Source organism: Misgurnus anguillicaudatus, chromosome 19 (assembly GCF_027580225.2).
Source record: "Misgurnus anguillicaudatus chromosome 19, ASM2758022v2, whole genome shotgun sequence".
NCBI classification, from domain to species: domain Eukaryota; kingdom Metazoa; phylum Chordata; class Actinopteri; order Cypriniformes; family Cobitidae; genus Misgurnus; species Misgurnus anguillicaudatus.
In genome coordinates this window covers 48,121,517-48,144,230 of record NC_073355.2, presented here as the reverse complement: position 1 = coordinate 48,144,230, position 22,714 = coordinate 48,121,517, and the positions used below count along the sequence as shown (strand labels likewise).

At 40.9% G+C, this 22,714-nt stretch overlaps 1 pseudogene; it reads right to left on the bottom strand.

Moving 5' to 3' along the window:
- Positions 1–2,302: 2,302 nt before the first annotated feature.
- The window catches only part of LOC129436758 (interferon-induced very large GTPase 1-like), a 42,864-nt pseudogene continuing 22,452 nt past the window's right edge, over positions 2,303–22,714 (bottom strand).

Below are 22,714 nucleotides of genomic sequence, written 5' to 3'. Positions count from 1 at the left end.
CTGGGCTGAAGCCAAGTTCAGCGGCCTCCCATGTTCGCGTTTATGATGAGCTGAAAAGGTCATATTGTTTTGTAACCTGTCAGGTTTTCTGTCAATCACTCTAATTGCACGTTACATGGCTGCTGATTGGTCCGTAGTAACGTACGGTGAAATAAAATCTCAGACGTAATATATTTTTCAATTCCGCGTAATGTTATCACGTGCGTGTTGTCAACTTGACATTCCTGCATGTTAGACTGAGTGTGACAGAGAAACGGGAAATAATCCACCAACAAATGAAAGATAAATTTCTGAAATTTCATAATAAGCATTAGTGAGGTGCAGGTCTCTCTCTCGCGCGTTGTCTCACTCGCTCTCTCTGTGCTTGTGCAGCTGAGTCTCTGAAGCTGAGGCAAGAAACTGTGCCACTAAATAAAGAAAGGAGTTCCCGCGCATAATGCTGTTAGTTGTTATAAAGTTTAAGTTTACTCGCGTTTATATCAGTGACGCGTGCACAGCTGGAGCGATGTAGTGTGAAGCGATGTTAGCTCACAGTACACACATCTGTTGGTTTCAACATGATCTCACAAAAATCCGTGAAATAGTCACGCATTATTTTGCTCAGTTTTGCGTGACATTGTCACGTATTTCCACCATATTACGTGCCCCTGACACGACTTGCTTTTCCGTGACAGTTTCACGTATTGGTTACTCAACTGTTTTTCCTATTTTTAAACAATTTTCGCTTCGGTTTGGGGTTAGATTTGCTGTTTGCGTTAGGATGTCACTTAATGTATTGGTTTATAAAAAAAATTTGTATGCTTTAAACCATCGTCGCCTGACGTTGGGGTTAGAGTTGGGTTTGGGTAAGGATGTCATTTTATGTAACAGAAGGTTGTTCTAACCCCAAACCGAAGCGTCAATTGTAAGAAAATAGGAAAAACAGTTGAGTAACCAATACGTGAAACTGTCACGGAAAAGAAGTCGTGTCAGGGGCACGTAATATGGTGGAAATACGTGACAATGTCACGCAAAACTGAGCAAAATAATGCGTGACTATTTCACGTATTTTGTGAGATCAGGTTGGTTGGTTTAGAAAGACGAGAAAGAGACGCAACGGTAAAGGTGCAAGTCTAAGAAAGTAAAAAGCGACAAGACCATCTCAAATTATCATCAAATTATCATCCCCTGATAATCTCCTTATCTAAAGATCTTATATACAGGTATGTTCCCTGTCTGTTTTGTGCATATTCATACTTGTTCGTTTTACATGCGTAGTATGCATAAATACTAAATTCAATACATACTATATCTTCAATAGCCTAGAAAATAAATAACTGATTAAAAAACAAAATTCTGTCTATAAAGACTTATCTTTTGTTATCATTAATGCATTTTCACTTTAAAACTAACTTTAACTTATTATAGTTTTAAAACTGTGGTGAGCATTTAGTTAGTGAATGGCAATTTTCTGCAAATTTGTAAATTCCAAAAACTATATAAACATAAAGCTTATAAACATATAAACTTTCACACATTTTGGTTTTATTATCACCACAAGTTGCTGTGTGTGGTTGTTAAATAAAGTGTCTTGTGTTTATGCTCAAGTGGGCTCAGTGATATGTTAATAATGATATTATGGTGTTTTCTGGGTCAAAGAGGGAAAACTCACTGTTGAATATCTCAAAAGAAACTAATGCAATTTGATTTACCTAGATTACCTTTTTTTTTTTTTAAATGAGACTATAAATCGAGGGGATGGGGGGCCAACAAAACCTCTTAGCCCCGGGGCCTCACATTAGGTTAAGGCGGCCCTGCCTGTGGGTGGAGTTTAGTCAAAAACTCTTATATTGACGTCACTCAATCGGGAAGTAGAGGACTGTAGTCCAAATTTGCCGTTTGCTGTAGGCTTTGAAAGGTGAATTCTGTTAAAGAAAATATATCGCCTGGCATTGAACTTTGAGCTTTATCATTTTACATGTATTATTTATGCTATTATAGCAACATTACACACTAACTACAAAAATGGAATCAGGAAAAACGGGACCTTTAAAATGCATAAAATAGCCCTTTATTTTTATATTAGACTCTCATTAAAGCATGCTGGGATCTGGAAATCCCCACCTAGTTTTAGCCATATTGATTTAATTCAACAGAAATTATACAAGATAAGTTCACATAGGTTGATATGAAACACGTGATACACCAGAAACCACTTAAATACCACTAAATATTTGTAATTAAAACCATAACTGATATTAAAATAGATTAAATGAGCAAACTCCAATTGTTTAATTTATTAGTCAGAATATTTTATCAGTGTACTTTTTTATGAATCATCAATGAATATGAATGAATGTAAGTGAGTGACGCTGCAACCATTCATTTCTATGGCTCCAAACAAATGTTTTATCTTGTGCCACCATACTTACTCGTGTAACTACTCATTTAACAGTCTTTAAATAAGGAAAACATGGAAGTGTTTTGTGGCTTCTAAATTAATCCCTGTTTGGAGCCATAGAAATACATGGGGCTAGGCTAAATTCAAGTCCAGCCCTACCTTTTATCATTTCAGAAGCTGTTTCACTTGGATAAATGTTACCATGGGGAAAATAAAACAATCTACTTCTATTTCCATTTCATGGCGACTTCCCTTTAAATTGCTTCTTAGATGATGTTAATATGAGTTATAAATGACTGTGTTTTGTTTTCATTGAATTAGATGTATTTATCTAAACTTGCAACAGCTTCCTGTTTGGTGATTTGTCTCCATTCATCTGGAATCTTTCCACTCTTCTGAAATGTTTTTTTATAATACTCTTCAAGATCTTTTTGAAATCTGCACACAAACCATTTCCAGTAAGGCAGCTCAGAGAGGTCAGGGGTGATGCTCCACTTTGAATAAACTCCTCCTGCTTTCCTGTATTCTCTATAGAGTACTCTCCTATCTGTGGAATCTGGATAAAAACCTGCATCGTTGCTTGCTACTGATGTTGTGCATATTTCAGCAGACAGATTTGTTGTTCCCCTGTAATGCCACCCCTTGATTCCATCTACTCTATGGAAGGGAACACTGTGATATCCATCATGATTCTCGATTGTGTTGGTACAGATGGCTTTACAGAATGGACACTGAACCCAACAGCACCGACATAAGTGATCAATCAGAATCTCATCTGGTCTGTAGTTGTGATCCAGTTTTTTATCAAATGTATCTGTGCTGAACCCTCTGCTGATTTCAGACATTATAGAAGGAAGATCTTTTCTCATCACATCTTCTAAGAGGTTGAAATCAACATCATCAGGTTTGACTCCACTGAAGTCCTTCACAGAGAATATCAGAACATCTGAGAGCTTCTGTGTGAAAAACTCCAACCACAAATTAATATCTCCACTCTTCACTTGAACATCTTCAGTAGATTCATGAGCTGCTGTCAGGATCTTCTTCTGCAGGACTTCAATGTTTTCCTTCATATTGGGTTTAACACTGATACTGAACTTATCTCTGATGTACTGACTGACTTCATCTCTGATGAAACTCTTGAAGTGATCTTTTGGATTATGAATGTAGTCATTGAATGCAGAAAAGTTCTCCTCTTCTGCCAGTCTCTTCAGGATGTGTTTCTCCAGATTTGATCTGTTTCCATTCAGTGATGGACAGTTTGATTTCATTTCATCTGCTAAATCTTTGGCAGTCTGTTTATAGAGTCTCTGTTCAATGGGTCTCTTCAGTTTCTGACAGATGATCTCACCAAATATAGCAGCTGATGTTGCTCCTTGACAGTATTTCTGAAAAATACTATAGTATTCACCTCTCTTTTTCTTCAGATAGAGAACAGGATCATTGACTTCTCTGAACATTCTGTGTTGATCATTGAATGTCTTTTCTGCTTTCTTAAATATAGAAAATACCAAATCTATGGAGAATTCTTTCTTGAAAACATATCTGACAGACTCTTCCATCTTTTGATATTCTTGAATTGATGTAATCTAAGAGCTTTTGAATGTAGCTGATGTTGTAGCCCATCTTTGAAATGTTAAATGACTGAATCATTTTGTCTGTCTGCTGAACAATTTCATTAACAAGGGCTCTTATTTTGCTTTCAGTTTGATAAGAAAGTGAACCTGAAATTAGTTTTTTTAAAAATCCTGTTAAGCCCCTGGATTTCTTTTCCTGTACATAACCTGAATAATCCTGCAAAGTAAAAATATCACTGCCTTTCCAATGGTCTACATTGAGACTTTCATAGATGTCACTGAGGAGTATTTTCACATCTTTTATTATGTCAATGTCTTTAATTGGAGGAGAATCTGTGGTGATGATCTTCACACACTCTTCCCAAAACAAATCAAACTCTCTCTTCAGTGTTTCTTCATCATTTGCTTTATCTCTGAGTTTTAATGCAAGTTCTTTGCTCTTTTCTAAGAGAGTGTTTTCATGTTGTGTCCTCTGAGCATCAATCTTTCTCTTCAGGTCTCGCTGCTGAAGAATTTCATTTAATTTCCTCTTTGTTTCTCTCACAATGTTTTCTTGAACATCTTTGATTTTTATTTCAAATGATGTTTTCCACTGAATCAGTGTAGCAGCATCTGGGTCTTTCTCAAAGAAATCTGACATTGAGTTTTTCACTTCTTCACTTTTCTCTTTCAGTTCTCTCTGAAGTTCAGTTTCCTCAATTTCATGAATTGCTTCATTTTCTATTTTATTATGCAGTTTGATCTGAATTTCCATCATTGCACTGCGAAGAGTCCAGGTCCACTTGCTGTACTTTGTCTCCAGTCTCCTGTATACTGAAATCTCCAGAGAATTTCTGAAGCTGAACACAAATCGTTCATTCAGTAAAGCCTCCCAGAGATCTTTAATTCGCTCACGCAGGTGTGTCAGCTTCATACCATTTGATTTTGTTGATTGTAAAAGAATAGTTTTTTTTAGTTCTTGGATATTTTCACAGTAGTTTGGGTTTGGTGGTGCCATTGGTGGGCTTCCCTCCCACAGCTGAGCAAAATACTTCACATCATTACGTACATCAAACTTAATGACATCACTGAAACATTCTGCATTATCAACTTCATCTTCAGCAGCGAGTTTTGTCATCTCGTCCAGTGTCTCCTGCAGTCGTCTCTTTCCCTGCATGTTTTTCTCTCCAGCTGTGACGTCTGAAACGTTCTGATGTACAAACATACAGCTGGGATTCAGATTGACCTTCTTCATCCTCAGAAAGGCCTGAACAACAATCTGAAGAATATCCTGCATCTCAGCTGGGTTTTCTCCAAAGATGTTGATCAATGTCAGATTACCAAGACCCACAACAAATGTGGCCAATTCATTGTCATGATGTCTTGTGGACTTTCCATCAAATTCTAGAGCCCGAAGACCCTCAGTATCAACAACCAGAATATAATCAAACTTCATCTGATCTTTCATCTCCTCTGATACTCTGATCAGCTGCATGAAAGCTCCTCTGGTGCATCGTCCAGCACTGACTGCAAACTGAAGTCCAAACATGGCATTCAGCATGGTGGATTTCCCAGAGCTCTGAATCCCTAAAACTGACAGCACAAAGACTCTCTGGTCTCCCAGTTTCCGAATGAGTTTATCTAGAACAGCAGTGATCCAGATCAGAGGAACATGAGCAGCATCTCCATCCATCAGCTCCAGTGGAAATCCACAGATCATCATCTCTGCTGCAAGACTCGGGAGAGAAGAGAAGTCAAACTGCAGATCTGTCTTATTCTTCTTCACAAATGAACATGATTCATAGATCTGACCGATCTCTCTTATGATGTGCTCCAAACCAAAGCTTGCTGCTTGAAGTTCTTCAAATATTTTCTCAAGTTTTGTTTGTTCTCTGAGTTGGTTAGTTTTATAATTTCCTTTGAATTTTGAGACTTTTAACCAGTTTTCACCATACTTGTGTTGCACAGCAGAAAGATCCGCTGAGTTAACTTCATTTAGAAGGATTCTGAGCCATTTGAGAAAAAAACTCCTATTTGTAGCATATGAATTCATTTCTTTTATAAACAACTTTATGAACTCACTTATGTGGGATTCATGTTGCTGTTCACGAATTTTCTTCATTTCTGTTTGTTTTCTGCTTATTTCTTGTTCTATGTCTTCCCCTTGAGGTCGATGAAGTTCTTTGTTCTTCTGACACCACTGATGCCAGAGTTCACCCTGACAGGGCAGAAATGATTCTTTAATTTCTCCAGTAAACTCATCATCTGTTGTGCTGCTTCTCTTCCTCTCCTGCAATCTTCATCATCTTCCTCATCTACTCTGATATCTGAGTGTTCAAACAAATTTTCAAGTCTGAACATGAAAGCTGATGCTGAAGATGAGAGACAATCATTTATAGCTCTTCTGAGTTCTTCAGATACATCTGACTGATTTCTGTCTTTTAAACCAATTTTGTATTTTCCAGTGTCTGTCTCATTTATACTAGATTCATCCTCAGAAAAAAGGCAAATAAGTGGCTTTGAGTCACTGTAGAGATTTTCAAGTTTTGTTATGTTTTTGTCATTCTCATCAATCTGTGACAGAAGAACAACATTGACTGAAGACATTTCAGTCAGAATCTGCAGTTGTTTCTCATGGACTCCTGCATCACCATGAAGATTACAGAAGGCAACACAGTTATTAAATTTATCAGTGTTTTTTCCAGATGGCCAGAACCAGGCGATCTCCACCACTCCATCCATCAGTAGTCTGGTTCTGCTGCTGCCTGGACAGTTCCTGTGGAAGAACGTGTTGTGTTTCTCATTGATCAGATTGTTCATTAGCTGAGACTTGGATGAAGACACAGAATCAAACCTGAAGAACGACACCATTGGAGTTTCTACTTTGTACACAGGCTCTTCTTTACTGATGATTTCATTGTCAGTATTTCTCATCTTCCAGCTCTTGTTGATTTGTCTGAATGTCCAGAGAGGAAACTCAATCTGTTGTGTGAATGGATGAGGAACAAGAAGAGGAAGAGCAAACTGACACTGTGAGAGTTTAGTGACCATCAGCTGCTTTAGGAAACTATCAGCGCAATGAAACACAGCCATCTCAACATCCATCGGGTGAACTGTGTCAGGTTTACTTACTCCCTTATTAGACAAAGACATAGCTTTTAAAAAACTACTCTCTTGCTTTTTTGAGCCATTTTCTCTTTGTTGTCTGTGATAATGTTCATTTGTCTCTTTAATATTAATGTGTCTTGCTCTGTAGTTAATCATAAGTAGGTTCTGTAGGAAAGTCTGAACCAGGTCTTTTTCTGCACAAGACTCATGAGACTGTAATGAATGAGCAGATATCTCAAAAACATCTGCAGCTGTAAGTTTACTCTGATTCCTGTCTGTAAGAAGAAGTTTGTGAAATAGATGCTTTATGTTTTCTATTCTTCTCTTGTCGTCTTCTAGTTGTTGATCTGGTCGGCCTCCTGCTGTTTTAGTGTCCTTGTTTGCTTCCTGTTAAATATATAAACAACAGAAAACATTACAGAATTAACTTTGATCTGTGTTTGTAAAGAACACATCAGGATCATTCAACTAGTCCCCAATCCATATTTTTTTTCAGTTAAAAATGAACAAAATCAGTTTTTAAAACTGTCTCCTTACCTTCCGCCAATTCACAGTGGCAAGCTTATAAAAATTATTTCTGATTTGAGTGGCCAGTCAGTTTTCCCGGGTAAAAGTAACAAACAATGATCATGGTAAACGTTCTGTAAATATGTCAGAATTACATTCTTACATATAGGGAATCATCTGTTAAGACATCTTGGTTACGTATGTAACCCTCGTTCCCTGAAGGAAGGGGAAACTAACAAAATGCCAATAAACCTGCAGGTATTTGCAAAATGCCGGCGCCACCCCGCCAGGTGTGTATGTATATGACAGATCTGCTTTAATGCGGTAACGTCTCGGTTACGGATGTAACCCTCGTTCCCTGAAGGAAGGGAACGGAGATGTCACGTCGTGACCGACGAATTGGGAACTCGCATAGAGAGACCAATCAGCTTCGCTTGTATGTAAAAGAGCCAATGAATGTTTGCATGCAGTATTTGCATAATGCTGGCTCCACCCCGCCAGGTGGGTATAAATGCCAGCAATAAACTGCATTCAGTAGTTTTTCGCTGAGGAGCCATCTAGAGGCCGGCTGACTCAGCAATGGTACAGCTGCCGTGGCGACGGGACATGACGTCTCCGTTCCCTTCCTTCAGGGAACGAGGGTTACATCCGTAACCGAGACGTTCCCTTTCAGTCGGTCACTACGACGTCACGTCGTGACCGACGAATTGGGAATCCCTACCAAAACGCCACGGAAGGCTGTCCCTTCCAGTGCCCTGCATTAACCTTTCACCCCTTTACGTAAGTGAAACCTGGGTCTATGCAGAGGAGGCCGGTCACTGCTGTTCCGACCCACTCAGTAACCACTAGGCACCACTGGGAGCGTTCCCGCTGGCGGTAGCAGAGAACACTGCGGAAGCCACATCCCATAAAGGTTTCTTAGGCGGCATATTACGATATGGAATAACCGCATAGGGCTTTCTGCATACCAACAAATCTCTGTGGTGGCTATCCAATGAGACTACACCTATACAGAGACTGCAGACTTAATGTCTGCTGAGGGAAAAATGTGGGATTGAATTAGCTCCACAGACATTACACACATGGGATCCCCTGTCTAGGGGTCACTCATATGGACGCCAAAGCTCAACACAGGCTTTCAAGAATTCATCTGATGCAAAGCTGACATCAAACGCTCCGCCACGTCTGATTATCATGGGCGTTGGAGGAAGTACCAAACTCTACCAAAACTTCTTTTGGGATTTATGGCACCGACATAACGCCATACTGGCAAGGCAAGCTGACACATGAACCTGGGGCTCCCAGTGTCTCTACCTATTAGAGGTGAGTACACAGGAGGAAACTGGTTCAACACGAACACTATAAAACCTCGTGGAGGTATTGGGTGTCGCCCAGCCCGCAGCCCTGCAAATGTCTGTCAGCGAGGCGCCACGCGCCAGCGCCCAGGAAGACGCTATGCTCCGAATGGCATGCGCCCGTAACCTGAGCGGGCACGGGAGGTCTTGCGATTGATACGCAAGGGAAACGGTGTCCACTATCCAGTGTGACAGCCTCTGCTTGGAGACAGCTTTTCCCTTCTGCTGTCCTCCGTAACAGACGAAGAGCTGGTCTGAGGTCCTAAAGCTTCGCGTTCGGTCCACTTACAGTAGCAAAGCGCGGACGGGACACAGCAAATCTAGGGCTGGGTCTGCCTCCTCCGGGGGCAGTGCTTGCAGACTCACCACCTGATCTCTGAAGGGGGCGTCCTGGAGAGACTTTAGCACCACGAACAGATCCCAAGAGGGTATGGAGGGGGGACGGGATGGATTCAACCTCCTCGCCCCCCTAAGAAACCTGATGACCAGGTCGTGCTGACCGACCGACCTGCCTGCTATAGGGGCATGGTAGGTTGAGATTGCTGCGCTGTTGATGCGCGAGGATGCCCGTGCACGTCCGCTGGCGAAGAAGGAGTGAGCGGGTGGGTTGGCTCCAGAGGGCCACCCATCGCGCTCATCACTCTCTGATAACCTGGAGAAGGAATAGGAAATTGCTCTTTTGGTGAAGTTGTGGGTACCGGCTGAAAAGCCAGCTGAACAGAAATTAACTGTAACAAAAGATTCTCCACCCGGCCCTCCTCCGGGGGAGGGAGCGGTGCGGTCACCGTCTCCCCAAGAGCAGTCCTTGCCATCTCCAGGTGGCCCGTCTCAGGGCCGCTTACCTCTGTGCTTCCTGCCAGGGTTCACGGGAGGCTGGACGGGCGGGGCGCCCTGCCGACAACTGGATCCACGACGCCGCTTGGGTCGCTGCTGGGGTGGCGCGGGACCGGGGGCGGCCGCCGGTGGACGCCCTCGGCGGGAAGCAGGCTGAGGCGCTGCCGTCGGCACAGCGGTGGTAGCAGCGGGCTGACGCCGAGGCAGGATGTGACGGATCGCCTCGGTCTGCTTCTGTGCGGCCAAAAACTGCTGGGCAAAGCTTTCGACCGCATCGCCGAAGAGGCCGGCCTGGGATATGGGGGCGTTCAAGAACCGTGTCTTGTCTGCCTCGCTCATATCGGCCAGGCAGAGCCAGAGATGGCGCTCCTGGACCACCATGGTGGACATCGCACGCCCAACAGCCTGTGCGGTGACCTTGGTCGCCCGTAGCGCCAGGTCGGTAGCCGCACGTAGTTCTTTAAGGGCTGTCTGGTCGTGACCACCCTCATGCAGGTCCCTCAGTGCCTTGGCCTGATGGACCTGGAGCAGCGCCATGGCGTGCAGGGCTGAGGCCGCTTCCCCACAGGCCCTGTAAGCAGCTCCCGTCAAAGCAGAAGAGTACTTACAAGCCCGCGAGGGCAGGGATGGCTTATCCCTCCATGAGGCAGCGGTGGCCTGACACAGCTGCATCGCGACCGACCGCTCCACAGTTGGGATAGCCGTGTACCCCTTGGCGGCCCCGCCGTCGAGAGTGGTGAGGGGGGAAGGCTTACAAGGCTGGTTGCGGGCGGCGAAAGGAGCCGTCCACGACCTCGTAAGCTCCTCATGCACCTCGGGAAAGAAAGGGGTAACACTTTATTTCGATAGTCCACTCCAGACATCCCACCAACCACAAGTAACTTTGCAACTGCCTACCAACTACCAATCTTTAGAGAATTAGTAGAATGTCTGCTTAATATCTACTAACACTTTATTGTGATGAAATCTCAACAGACATTCAACTGTCTATAAGTATCTTTGCAGGTGCATGTCAACTTATTCCACTAACCCAAACCTCTTCCCTAACCCCAACCCTTACAGTCTACTAATACACTAATGACAGTTAGTTGACGTATAGTTGCAAATTATTGAAAGTTAGTTGACATGTAGTTGCAAAGCCATCTATAGTTAGCCGAATGTCCAAAGTGGACCATCAAAACAAAGTGTAACCAAGAAAGGAACCGGGGCAGAGCGGGATGGACCAGCGCGAGCCACCCCGAGAAACCAATCGTCCAGGCGAGACAGTTCGGGTGGTGGAGGCGGAGTCCAATCCAAGCCGACCGTCTCAGCCGCCCGAGCGAGCATGGCAGCCATCTCCGGATCCGGCTCGGTTTGCGCTGCGAGCCCCGACGGCGGCAGCGGGTCCGAGCCGACATCCGAGAGTGACTGCCCACCCTCCGATTCTGCGACCGACATACAGTCCTCATCGGGAGAGCCGAAGGATAGATGTGGTATGCTTGGTCCACTACCTCCCTCCGAACTCTCAGCTGGCAGCGGAGCTAAAGAGTGAGAGGACCCAGAGGGTTGGTTCCCTGCGGGGAGCACTCCCACTGTCACCCGTGGCAGCCCGGAGCTCGTTGACACCGAACGAGGCAGCGGGACGGGGGGCGTCTTAACCGGGAGGTACGACAGCCTGGTCTTCAGCTCTGAGATGGTCATCGTCCCACAATGGGAACATGAACCATCCACGAACGCTGCCTCAGCGTGTGTAACACCCAGACACGAGAGGCAGCGATCGTGACCATCCGACGGTCCCATAAATCGACCACATCCAGAAACACACGGACGGAACACCATCTTTAAAGGTGCCCTTCCTCTGTCGTTTTTATTGTTTTATACTGTTTTCTTAGGTCTACTCATGACGTTTGCATGGTTTTTACATACAAAAAAATCAAAATCAGTAAGTAATAGGCCCTTTTGTACCTTGATTTTGAGGCTGGTTCCGTTTTAATGGGCGGGCTGCATTGACGACTTGTAAGTAAACGCCCACTGCTATGATTGGATAACAGTTTTTCATTCAAACTAACTTTCAATTTAATCTCATGTGTAATCAGTTTAATGTTAAGTGAGTGTCTTAAGACACAGTGTCTTTCTTACACACATAATCATAAACCCTTTTGACACAAACACGCGTGTCTTTTATCGTCAGTTTAATGATAAGTGAGTGTCTTAAGACACAGTGGCTGCGTCCCAAACAGCATACTTCCATACTATTTAGTAGGCAAAAAGCCCTACTTCTCGTATTCTTTGCCTACTATATAGTATGGAAGTAGGCGGTTTGGGACGCAGCGAGTGTCTTTTTTACACACATTATCATAAACCCTTTTGACACACACACACGTGTCTTTTATCGTAAACCCACACACAAAGACACACACACAAACACGTCTTTTATCGTAAACCCACGCACAAAAAAACACACACAAACACAAGCGTCTTTTACATAAACCCTTCGACGCGCGTGTAACGAACGCACAAACTTTTATTACATTCGATGCGTGTGCATCATGAATTCGCGTGAATCGCGTCCCTCTGAAGAGAAATCCTGGCTGCAACTGATAACACATAGTACTAAAGTGTTTTAGTTTTACTCACACAAACACGCGTGTCTTTTATCATAAACCCTTTCAAAGCGTGTGCAGCATGATTTCGCGTCCCTCGGAAGAGAAAACACCAGCCGCCACAGTGACACATAAGACTTTACTCACATAAGCTGCGCCATTCTGTCCGGATCCAATATTGATGGAGGAGCATTGCTTTTTAATCGCAGTCTCTCTTCAAATCCAGCGTTCTTCTGAACATCCAAACATGTGGCAACTGTTATGATTCCCTCGTTTAATAGAAATGATGTCTCTCGACGAAAAACAATGGCCGAATATGGTACGGTTGACGTTTAGCCATCCTTGCTGTAACTTGTTATGAAAACTAACTCAACTACACGTAATATGTGGGCGTGGTCTCAAGTTGAAGAGCTCATGAATAGTAATGACCTCGATCAGTTCCTCGTCACACTGATAAGCTTTTCTAACTGACCTGATTTCTCCGCTTATTTCTTTCAGTGGCTAGAGCTGACAGAGAAGGTGGAAGTTGATTTTCACATTCACGACACAACACAAACACATATGGACCTAACACATATCAAAAAATACAAGTAAAAACGGTTTTATGTGGAAGGGCCTCTTTTAAAAGACGCGAAACCGCCCGTGGGGCACAGAGAAATGTAGTCTTTAAAAAGACACAAATCACTGTGCAGCTCTTTTGTGAGGAAACTACTCTTTTAGTGCAGATGGAAGATGAAGCACACAGGGGAACAGTAACCACACGCTCTGATTAAACTTAAAAATGAACACAGGCAGTGGAAGCCGCTGTAGCGCTATCACGCCAACAACCACGCACAGGTTCCTACCAATAAACACACAAGTTGCTTCTAACACAGCAGCAGCAGTGCACAGCTGATGGCTCCGAAGCGAAAAGCTACTGAATGCAGTCTATTGCTGGCATTTATACCCACCTGGCGGGGTGGAGCCAGCATTATGCAAATACTGCATGCCAACATTCATTGGCTCTTTTACATACAAGCGAAGCTGATTGGTCTCTCTATGCGAGTTCCCAATTCGTCGGTCATGACGTGACGTCGTAGTGACCGACTGAAAGGGAATCACAGACATCAGATTTATCCGTGCAGAGTAGCGTGGCAAAAAAATGCCACCAAAAAATGTTTAACCAATCATAAATTTTGGTCCGAACGGACGTTGCCTCATCCGTAAGTGTAATTTGAATGTGAAGTGGTTTGATTTAATCCAAATTAAGTATCAAATAATTTACCATTATGTTTTTATGTTTTGCTATATGGATATAACCAGTTATATGTGTGTGTAGGAAAATTACCAGCATGCATTGCAGTTTGTTCAAAAAGTACATGGGGAAGGTTCTACATGTCGTGGGTATCGACAAAATATCCACAGTCCCAGGAATGAGATCACCATGTGTTTCTATATGATATAAACCATGTTTCTTCATGTTACAAACCCTTGGGAACAGAAGCATATGCTATGTAAAGGTCATGAATTGTGTGCGAAGACAGGCTTAAATACTGTGGTACAGGGAAAGGTTTTTCAGTGAGTCTTGGCGTTTTTGCCAGACTGCTCGGCTTTTATTTTGTCCGGATAATAAAAGTCTAACTCTTGAAATCAAAACCTAAGACTGAAGATGGTTTCATTTGAGGAAAAGGAAAACCACTACAAATGCCACCGCACAGCTAGTCGACGCAGACGCCATACGTCATCAGCGCGTTCACGTGCCCTCACCTCTCATCTGTAAACAGCGAGAATGGCAAACTTTTCTGCTGAATTGAAAACCTGCACAGGAGCCACAAAACGAAAGACATCTTTTATAACAACAACAGCAAAAACTGCCTGGATCAGCAAAGAACACAAACCCAAATTAACATCGGTAACTTTAATGCAATCAGCTGCAGGAGGGTCTGAAAGTCAAGATGGCGCCGGTGTGTGTGGCCTGCCGTCTGATCTCCATGTGTTCGTCTTCGTGGTTTTTATTTGTGGCTTTTTCTGTTATTTTATCATCAGTTTTTAACTTGGTGAACACTTCACCTTTAATTTACGATCGTCAATCTCTACTAGACATTGGTGCTCTTATTTCCAACTCGTCGGATAAAGTGTGGATTACATCCCATGCACGCTCGCCACCACCTACCTCAAATATTCCCGCTTTCTTGCAGAGACTGACATTTGATATAATATCGAAGAAACGTCGCAGAAGACGATTGAAGCGAGCGGGACTCCGTGTTAAACTGAAGGCTGGCTTAATCTCCGGAACTATCAGGTTTACCGGTTGCAGTACAGCGGGTCCTCGATTAACCTACGGCTGCTATGTGAGCGGCCGTTCTCTGGAGAGACTGTATCGGTGGATTCGTCCGACTGATGGGAGCTGTGCTAAGGAATCTGTTCACTCGCCACGGATTCGTAGGAGAGGATCTAATCTTGGCGCCCTTCGTGCATTAAACCAAGGAAATCCTTTACCTGTTGCTTCTCTACCGATCAAAATGGGACTACTCAATGTTCGATCCCTAATTAACAAAACTTTTATTCTTCAGGATCTCATTACTTCCAATGATCTAGATTTTATATTTTTGACTGAATCCTGGGTTAAAGAAGGCGAAAACAGCCCTTTTTCTGAACTTGTACCACATGATTATTCTTTTCATAACTGCCCGAGGAGAACTGGTCGGGGAGGTGGCATAGCAACAGTTTTTAAATCAAAATTTAACACAAGGACTTTTACGGCTGATGCCTACTCGAGCTTTGAGGTACAGCTCTTACGAATTAACTTGCGATGCCCAGTTCTTTATGTTATCGTCTATCGCCCACCGCATATCAACAACAATTTTCTGAATGAATTTGCGGATCTTCTTGGAGGACTAATTCCACAGTTCGATCACATTCTAATTGTGGGGGATTTCAATATACATCTTTGCTGTCCAACCAAACCCTTGGTCACTGACTTTGTGAAACTCATTGAGTCGCTGGACCTTTTGCAGTGGGTGAGAGGGCCGACCCATGTCCATGGGCATAGGCTAGATCTGGTTCTTTCATATGGGTTTGACATCTCTGATATGGAAATCAGTGATGTCAGCTTTTCCGATCACAAGTCAGTTCTCTTTTTTGCCGAACTATCCGGATTGATTGCTGCTGCACCCCCACCTACAACTATGAAGCGCTATCTCTCTTCCCAGTCAGGTGAGATTTTTTCACCTGCATATGCCTCAAGTGGACTCTCATTGCCTGCTCTCTCTCCTAAATTTGATGTGAATTATCAGCTGGACTGTTTTAATCAAAAATGTTTAAATGCTTTAAAGTGTGTGTTGCAGGTTAACCACCACTGTCGATTAATGGGTACATAAATCACTCAAGATATGTGTATAATTTTTAAAATGTCTCAAAAATGGTCTTAAAGACCACTTTTTTTACGTTTTTGGTATTAACGGTTTTTTTTAACGCAATACTGCGATGACGTCACGTTGGGGAGAAGTGGAGAAAGACTCAGCCAGAGCCATAGAGATAGATGAGACATTTATTGATGTTTAATACTTACGTATATAATTTGGAAATCATATATACATCGTAGGAAATATATAATGTGTTATACTGCAAAGTTACCTTGCTAATTATTATTTATGATATATGTGGAGATAAATAAAACTTCGCAAATCTGCTGATTTGATCCATTCATGTCCTGACCACCAGGCTAGAAATTTTTAAACATCCTTAATCCACACTTACTAGTCTATCAAAAAATATCTCAAATATATTGTTTTGTGAAATAAAAGGATGCTTTGTTATATTGTTTATGCGATTATAACGAATCACACGATCATTTTATGTGCAGCAGCAGTCAGCAGCTGCAGCATACTCGGATCCGACCGCATACATACTGTAATAAACAGGCGTTCGGCGGCTTTTTACATCACGACAGACTATGCCATTTGAGGAGGAACCGCTCATTGATCACCGTATTTTTATAAATCCTGTACATGTTTGGACCTGCCGAACAGGTTGAGCACTTTTATATACTTTGTTGAGCAGAAAGGCTGCTCAGTTTGACCAGCGGGCTGCGGGAACCGGCGCACATCACGCCGCCAGACGGTGTTGCTAATATAACTCGAAATGTATAGCTATTATCAGGTCGGCCCACCGGGAAAGTCCCGACTCTCTCGATTGCCATTCCGCTACTGGCTGTAAGAAAGTGAGTGCGTTTGGGTCGCTGGTCCCCGCGAACAGACGTGACGTGCTTCACTCACCTTCCAGGATTAGAGACATGCTGCCAAAACCGTTTGTGCTGAAGATCGCATATAGTTAAACCCATTTCAGGCAGGATCATGGACCCCCTCAAGCCAGCATGTACGAGTATGTTAATTGTTTGTTTACTTTCTACACGAAGATATGCTAACGTTATGCTATCTGGCTGTCTGCCTATCTCTCTATACTAGCCTATCCATCTGTCTGTCTATCTATCTATCTGTCTGTCTATCTATCTATCTATCTATCTATCTATCTATCTATCTATCTATCTATCTATCTATCTATCTATCTATCTATCTATCTATCTATCTATCTATAATCTGCGCTATCAGAACTCTACTTTACTCGTCTTTCTATAGTCATTCTCAATGCTCTCAAGGCGGCTTTGGTCAATTCTCTCCCCAGCGTGACCTCATACAGTGCGTTGTGAGGGAAAGAAGAATCATTGCAAATTGCTGTACTTTTTCATACTTTTTCGGGTTTTGTGATACCCAACAACATAAAATACAACGGATAACAGTTTAAATGTTAAATTGCACAAATTCGTTGAAAAATTTTACCTGCAAAACGCCCTTTAAATCTTACTGCCCCACTTAAACCAAAACGAACTGTAACAAAACCTCAACCATGGCTTACTGACTCAACACGATCTCTTAAAAAAGATTGTAGGAAAGCCGAGCAAAAATGGGGTAAGGATAAGCTACAGGTTTCCTACGAAATTTGGAGAGACTCCACACGTGTGTACCAGAGAGCAGTTAAAGCTGCTAAAGTAAAATACATATCAGATGTGATTGACAATAACTTAAATGAGCCTCGGACACTCTTTTCTGTGATTGACTCTGTTCTTAACCCTCCTGTAAACATCTTTCCTGCCTCCTCAACAGCCTTGTGTGAACAATTTTGTGAATTTTATAATGAAAAAATTGTCAAGCTGAGATCTAATTTATCTTCTAAGGCCAACACTCCTCCCTATATATCAGAGGAACTGACTCTATTTAATGCTCTTCAACCAATCTCATTGGAGCTCTGTAAAGACATTGTTGATCATTTAAAACCTACCTCCTCAATCCTTGACACCATTCCAACAAGATTCTTTAAACAGATTTTTTATAATATTGGACACGACTTTTTAAACATTTTAAACCTCAGTCTTACAACAGGGGTCGTTCCTGATCCCTTAAAAACTGCCTCAGTATCTCCACTATTAAAAAAACCTAATCTGGACCCTTCAAATTTAAATAATTTTAGACATATTTCAAATTTACCCTTCCTCTCCAAGATACTGGAAAAAGCTGTGTTATCTCAGTTGCAGTTGCATATGGTGTACAATAGTCTTTTTGAAAAATTTCAATCTGGGTTCAAATCCATGCACAGCACTGAATCAGCTTTGTTAAAAGTTTTAAATGATGTCTTTTTAGAAACAGACAAAGGAAATCAAGTGGCTTTGGTACTCTTGGAGCTCTGCCTTTGACATGGTTGACCATCAAATCTTGATCTCTAGGCTGGAAAATTGTGTTGGTTTACAGGGTACAGCTTTGAAATGGTTCACATCATTTTTAACAAATAGGATTTATAGTGTATCTATTGGGCAACATAGCTCATCTCCCTGTAATCTGACCTGTGGTGTACCACAGGGTTCAATTTTAGCTTCTGTCTTATTTTCCATTTTATGTTACCTCTAGGCTCTATTTTTAGGAAGTATGGTGTTTCTTTTCATTTATACGCCGATGACACCCAGCTTTATCTACCACTGCAGCATAAAAGCAGCAAACCCTTAGGTCCTCTGCTTTCCTGTCTCAATGAGCTACAATCATGGCTAAAACAGAACTTTTTACTGCTTAATGAAAATAAGACTGAAATTATTTTATTTGGTGTTAAAACATATGATGAATATGCCCCTCACTTTGTCCATCTCGCTTCTCACTTGACCTCTGTTGTTAATAATTTGGGTGTCTACATTGTCAGGTAGACGTAAGTTTGATCACATTTCTTCAATCTTAATCTCTTTAAATTGGCTACCAATTATTTCACGAATTAGTTATAAAATCCTTATTTTTGTTTATAAAGCCCTTCACAGCCAAGCACCATCGTACCTTTCTGAGCTAATTAGTGTTCATAGGCCAAATAAACATCTGAGGTCTGCTGATCTCGGTCTCCTTTCAGTCCAGAGAACCAGACTCAGTCGCAGAGGCAATCGAGCATTTGCAATCTCTGGCCCTACTCTGTTTAATACAGTAAGCTCCCTTTGTCTATTAGAGCTGCACCCTCCTTACCAGTCTTTAAATGTAGACTCAAAAAACATCTAATGGTGTAAGATTTTTAATGTTGTATCATGTAATTGTCTTATGTCTTGTCATTTTACTACTCTTTTTTTGTGACTGTGTTTTATTAATGTCGTTTTCTTTTTTTAATAATGTACAGCACTTTGTCCTAACTTAACCGTTGTGTGAAAGTGCTTTATAAAGAAAGAAAGAAATAAAGAAATAAAGAAAGAAAGAAAGAAAGAAAGAAAGAAAGAAAGAAAGAAAGAAAGAAAGAAACAAAGAAAAAAAAGAAAGAAAGAAAGAAAGTGTTGTTGCACTGTTTATTTTGGTAAGGTAGGTACACAATATGATTGTATTGAGATGGTTTCAGATATTTACTTTGATGAAACATTGTGTTGCTTATGAAATTTGTGTTCGTTTATGGATTAGCTTAACGATATAGTTACTACGTATACACAACCGAAATTGTGCTTTAGCTAATTCTGATGTGTTACGGCCCAGGTTAAGTAATTTTTATTTTGTTAATTGTAACACATTTATTTTAACACATTGTGTGTCCTGAGGGCTATTTCATAAAACTAGATTACAGAATAAGCCAGGCTTATTTTGTTAAGTCTGGCTTATTGCCGGTGGATTTCGTTTCATAAAACAAACTTGAACTAGTTCAACCCCGGTTACTATGGAAACTTATGCTTGGAAACTGGCCTGGTCCGGAGCAGGCTAACTGTCAGGCTAAGCCTCAGTTGTTGCTTAACTAGACTTCCACTAACACTGAAATGTAAATGCAATGATATTACAGCTGACTCTTTGACATTTTATTTGACTTTATTAACCACTATTAATCTAACAATTAAAGAAAATCAACTTATATATTAAATTTGATAAATTTTGTTACAATAATAATTAATAAAATATAGACATGTGTTTCATAATATGGTATGTTATAGGCCTATCAACTGTTGAATATAAATGATAATCTTAACTACCTCAATATAAGGATAATAGTTTATTAACAAATTTAAGATGTATCTAAATTCATATAATTGCAACGTATTGATGATACATTTTTTTTTTATTCAGATTGTCTGTCACACAAAGAGGAAATTTAATTTAAATATACAACACACAAAAGTCAAGTACAGTCATTTAATTTTTTTATGCTTGGTGTGCACTATTTGTGTCTTTCTCTAGTTGTTACATTTTTCTTGAAATTAAAAATTATGGTGTCTGCATGGCTGAAAGAATACAATATAATTATGTGATGGTATGCTCTTGGCATTTTGTTGTAATGAGTTACAATTCTTTTTTTATCACAGAGAAGATTGTTAGTGTCCTGCAGACAATAATTGTTCTCCTCACAAGGCTTGTACTGTAGACTTACAGTATAATGTGCTTATACCTCAGGCTTTTCTTCAACTGATCCTCACCCTGTAACCATTCATAAAACTCTGTTTATCTATCAACACCTAACACTACACTGTTAAAAAATTATGTAGAACAGTTTGTTCAAAGTTAAATGAACATTAAACATTAACAAGTCTTTTTATTTACAGAATAAAACCATCAAATAACAGCCTCATGCAAAGCATTCTGGGAACCAAAATATGAAGGAAACAACAGAAAAAGGTTCATGAGGATTTCTGGCTCACAAAATGCTTTGCATGAGGCTGTTATTTTATAGTTTTATGCTGTAAAATCATAGACTTGTTAATGTTTAATGTTGATTTAACTTTGAGCAAACTGTTGCCAGTAGATGATGAACCTTTGGATCTGCATAAGTTACTGGCAAACAGCTGCATAACTACAGCTAATTTTTTAACAGTGTGATAATAAACCAGTGGTTTAAAATCTCTCATACTCCCCAGGGTTTAACATGATGACTTGTGGCTCTGATTGGTCAAGAATATGTGTAACATATATGATTTTACACAATCATTTCTTGTACTACTGTAAATTCAGAAATGCATATGCTGTTCACCCACCATCCTCTCAGTGACCCCATTTTTTTTCTTTCAAGAACAGTTCATCTGCAGGAGTAAAAGCTGTGCTGCTGATAGATGACAGTGCTCTCCTCATTGCCAGTCAACATCTTTGGCAGCTAACATAATGAGATTAGACACTTCTTCTAGCATATGATTATGCTTAAATCAACTACACTTCTTATGAACAATATATTTATATTTTATTTTCACCTGTTACTTTATTGTCCACTCAAGTTGCTGCTTTTGAAATGTACCCCCCCCCCCAAAAAAAGTAAGTTACATCTAACGTTACTGTAAATGTATTAAAATTAATATCTGCTAAATATGTATTATAAAGGTTACTTAGTAAACTACAAATTGTCTTTTAAAAGTTAAGATTTGTGCTATTTTTAAAAAGTACAGTATATAAAAATTAGCAAAGCATAGCCACATAAGCATTAACGGGGATCGAACCCGGAGCCCCGCATGCGCTGCTGAGAGCACTAACCACTAGGCCATCATTTCTAACAGAGTTTCCTGCTTTCATGTGATCACTTTAAAATAAGACAATATATTTAAATGTAGTTTCTGCATGCAAGGATTTAATCCTTAGCCCTCTACAGCACAGTGTTGCCCTCAGGCAACATACTACCTTTTTGAGCCTCACACCGACACTTTAATTTTTTTATAAAAAAAAATATATGTATAATATCACCTGACATGTCTCTCCAATGAAATGAGGGGCTGGAGTGGTTGTGACCTTTTGTTTGGGGGTGGAGCCATGCTTTTGGAAGCAAAGCCACATGGGATGCAGTGCCACCAATTGCCAGGATAAATATCACTTTTTAACATTTTTAAATTTAAATAATTTTACAGAAAAAAATATGTGTATGTGCATCAGTATGTAAAGAAGTATGTTTGATTGTCTGAAGAGTTTCTTTGTTTTTATTTTCATACTTAGACCGTGTTTTTTGTTTGTTGCCCCAGGGCAGCGTTGTGCTATAAGGGTACTAAAACACCAAGGTTTTTAATCTGATAAGATATGCATTAGAAAGTTTAACTCTAACAAACATCAATCACAAATGATTCCACTTAATCACAAACATGACTAATTAGTTTTATGGGCAACATTGTGCAGTTAGACCACTTTTATTCAGGCAAAATCATCCCAAAATGATGCATAACACACACATAAAAACACGCACACACACACACACGCACGCACACACAAACACACACACAAACACATGCACACATTTGTTGGTTTATATGTTTATATGTAAATGTGGAAAACATTAACACATGCAGTGTTAGTTACAATTAGTAGTGTTCATGTTTGGCTATAATCATTTGTGATTGATGTTTTTTTTTCTAATGCATATATTTATCATATACAGTGTTCCCACACCTTAGTTAACGTCAAATTCAAGGACCTTTCAAGGACTTTCCAGGTCCAATACCCTCAAATTCAGAGTCTAAATGTAGGGACATATTTCAAGGGAGAACAAGGTTACAGATACATTGTTACAGTTCCCTTTCAAGGGAACTTGCGCTGCGTCACTGCGGTGACACTTTGGGGACGCCTCTAGAGGTAAGTGCGTCTGAATGTGTATATCAAATTCAACCAATGGTGAGGCTAAACAACAAAGACAGGGTGACGCAGGTGCCAGGAAGTATATCGCTATCTGAAATATTGCCAAAGACGATGTTACAGGGACGCAGGAAGTATGGCAAGGGAGACGCAGCGTCTCGTTCCCTTCTCAGGGAACAACAGTTACATACGTAACCCGAGACGTTTTCAAATGTCAAACACAACTATGCAAAAAAGCATTTTGGTATGAATCAACATTCGCATACAGAAGATATAAGCATTTAAACTGAACAGTTTAGCACGTGTGCTTAAAAGGCTA